This window comes from Vigna radiata, chromosome 7, assembly GCF_000741045.1.
Source record: "Vigna radiata var. radiata cultivar VC1973A chromosome 7, Vradiata_ver6, whole genome shotgun sequence".
NCBI classification, from domain to species: domain Eukaryota; kingdom Viridiplantae; phylum Streptophyta; class Magnoliopsida; order Fabales; family Fabaceae; genus Vigna; species Vigna radiata.
In genome coordinates, this window is record NC_028357.1 from 38,249,736 (window position 1) to 38,253,780 (window position 4,045).

Here is a 4,045-nt window from a genome sequence, read left to right on the forward strand (position 1 = left end):
CTTGTTTTGCCTCTTCTGTGTGAAAGTTATTGGTGGTATGTATAAATTGACATTTCCTGCTACAGAAGGCCTTGTTGGAGCGTTTAGGATTCTTTTGCAAAGTAGCCAATCATGGAGAGAATAATGAGGTCTCTCTCGTGTGACAACAAGTTAATGTTAGTTGAATAGGTAGTGGATAAGATGTACTTTAGTAGGTAAATTGACACAACCACGTGAGATTGTTGTTCCAGCAACATACAAACTCGCTTTAGGCATGGAAGCTGGTCCAGGGAAATTATTTTAGGTCCAATGGGAGGCTTTCAAGGGAGAGGGAAGAAGGGATAAGATGGAAAAATAGTGCAGAACATAGCAAGTGAATATGGCAGAACTCCTTTTCGGTAATGTGGGTTCATCAAGAACCTTTGATATATTTTCTTTTTCTCTAGTAATATACTATACTTTCATGTGTTTTTCTTCTCTCCTTTGTCACTTGTTTTTCACAAGTAAGCAATGTTTTTGAGCTTTTGAGCAAGAATTGGTTCTCCAAGGTGACACAACTAATCTTTAATTTAGTGTAACTTTTTTGAATAAAAATTTTATAACTCACAAGCTGATTATTTGATTTGTTGATTTTTTTTTTAACTTTTCTAAATATCTTTCTGTATTTGAAGATGTTTGATGGAATTTTACCAATAAAAATGACATTTTTCATCACTCATATTCAAAAGTAAATCTATCTAATTCATACGCATTCAACATATAAAAGTATACATATTTGAATTTATCTAGGGTTAATAATTTATGAATTGTTTCTCAGAATTCAATAAATAATCTATTCAAAACTTAATGGATTAACACTGTTCCAACTAAATTTTTCTTGATTAAATCTGACTAAAATTTATCTTTTTAAAATCTTTCTAAAGATTGTCTCCATTTTTTTGGAATTTTAAAAAAATATAATTTTGAAAAAAAAATGTGACATCCCAAATATATAGCAGATAATAGAAAGCAGTTAAGACAGTAGTTTAAGATGTTTAGGATTACAATCATTCGGAATGGTTTAAGAATTTAAAACTTTAAGTGCAACAACTTACTAAACTTGAAGAAAAATCATAAAGAGTATTTCAAAAGAACATAAAATGACTAAGGAACTCTTGGGAAGACTAGGCTCCAACATCAACATCCTCAAGCTCTTGCTTCAGGGGAACCTCCTCAAACATCTGCTCCCATCCAAGTGGATGATCATCGCAAAGGGAAACAGACGCAAACATGACACAAACACAAGCAAGTAAGGGTGAGCTAGGTATAAAAAAAATCATGTTATACAATCACACACAACATGCAAAAACCATAACACAATACAGACTAAGACCGAACGCATTATTCAGATACCAATGACCGACCATGTGATTTGACCATCCGGACTAGTATGAAATGTCAAGTTCCAGGGATTTGTGCACCCGGGTGGTGTAGTAACTGGAAAACCATCAGCTGCCACCCGAGGTTAGTCCGTTATAACTCACCCAAGAACCTATGGACTAGGACCTCCTGCTATTCTCACCACATGATTCATCACTCTCTACTTGAGCATGGATGATCATTAGAATGTCAGGATAAACCCCATAAGGAACTCCGACCATTCATACGGTCAATCACAACAAAACACAGGGCACCACCATGTAACCTCCCTTGAGGATCATGGAATTACGTCTAATAACCATACTTTTCATACATATTCTCCATACTACACATTAACTCGTCAAACACAAGGTTTTACTATACCGTATAAAATATTACAACTTCATATACAACACCACAACATCTTATAAAAATAATACGACTTCAAATAAATCACTACAGAAACATATGAAATTACTACGACTTTTATAAATTTCACAACAGCACGTAAAAATATTCAACTTTTATTATTTATTTAATATACGTAATAATTCTTCAAATTAAATTGTAAATACCATTTGTACCATTTCTCAACTTAAATAAACTTACTAAATATAATTTAATTTTTAGGTTAGATACCAAACTTACTGATTCTAATAATGGTATATCATAATATAATATTAGGCAAAACTAAGTTAGTTGATAACCTTGTTAACGTTTCTGTACAATCATATATCTACTATATACTAATTTGTATAATTTATATTATTATATAATATAAAAAGTTCACCACATAAAATTTATGAAATAAACATATCATGTAATATATAGTATAAAGTAATATATTATTTAATTCTATTATAATAAATATATTAACTCATAATTTTAAATATAATTACTTTATGTTTCCTTTTACCTCGGCCCCACATAATGAATTTCATTAATATGCCCATCATTTAACACCAAAATGAATATGTTGCTACTGTGAAAGGATGGAAAACATTACACTTAGGCAACATCCCACATTTCACATATAATATATTTAATTCTATTCCTTCTCCTCCTTCATAAAATATACATGCAGACTATCATAAACCACGCACGACCCTCCTCCCCTATTTTCATTTTGACCATTTTTTCTTAAAAAACAGAACATCAACCTAAAATACCCTATAATATTTCCTCTCCTCTATTCTCCGTCCATCACTCGTTTCTTCTTTCCTTTTTATTTCTCAATCTAAGCCCATTCTTTCAATACACTTCCAACACCTACATCTTCTCCCTTTTCCTTTCTTTCTTCACTTAAATATTAGGCATCATACCCTTCTTCCATTTATTTTTCTTCTTTTCCATACATAAGTAAAACAGAATAACCCCTTCCCATACACCGAACTTCACTCCCCTCGTCTACACTACCCCAAAGAAAACCCTCTCACAATTACACTTCACAAGGCCCGTAAAATTGTCATATCCAATTTATTTGAAATAAACCCACCAATCTAACAAAATCTCATTCCCTCTGCATTAAAATTTGTGTGCCCATATTACACCATCACACAACAAACCAACACTCAAACACCACACACCAAAGGCAGTTACTCATAAACACCAAGCACAATGCATGATAGGAACCCTTAAGTTTCACAATTTTCATAGTTTCAGTTAAAGCCACTCAACATGCTCAAAACAGAGGAAGAAATGTAATAGTACAACAGGTTTAAACCAACCAAACAGGCATATCATAAATTCACTCTTAGAAAAGGCCTAGCTCCCCTTACCTGGTTTTCTAATTGAGCAGCTAATTGAAAACATCCTAGAACCCACTCAGCGTTGAAATTACAGAACCTACAAATCACCAAATTGATGATAAAACACAGCTCTTAGAGCTCCAATAGGAGAGAACAGAAGGAAAAACACATGAGAAAAATGAAACTAGCAAAGTTGCATGCCTTAGGTTCAAGATAGTTGAAGAAAAAGGGGAAAAGCGACTTACCGGTCGGAACAAGAAATTGTTCGGTTCAAAGTGAAGCCCTTGCCACCGCGATCGTTTAGGCACCTTCAATTCAAAATTCAAATGGTTAAGCGTTGGAATATTTTAGAGAGAAGGTAGAGTTATTATTTAGGAGAAGGGTTTTTGTTTTTAGAGAGAGAAGGGAAAATTGGCAAATGGAAACAATATGATTTTTAGAAAACCCCTTCCTAAGGTCATGGGTCCTTAGCTTATGGGCTGGCTGCCTCAACATAAGGTCCAATAGCCTTATTATTTTTCAGGCTCTTACAAAAAATGGATGAACTTCTACGATAAAATTTGTTAATAGATGAATTGGATTTTTTTTTTAATAGATTAAATTGGATCCATCTTTGTTATTGAAAAATTTAATAGATCCATATCAATTAACATCTTTTTTATTCAACTCATTATAATTCAAAATAAAATTGATTGAGTCTAATTTTTATCTCCTTCAACTTTAATTCCATATTAATAAGTGAAATATAATTATTAAAAGTTTGGCTTTGAAAACCTTAATTCATGCTACACCGCTATTAAATGCAATTAACACTGCTATTACAATGCGTGTTATATATATATATATATATATATATATATATATATATATATATATATATATATATATATATATATATATATATATATATATATATATAT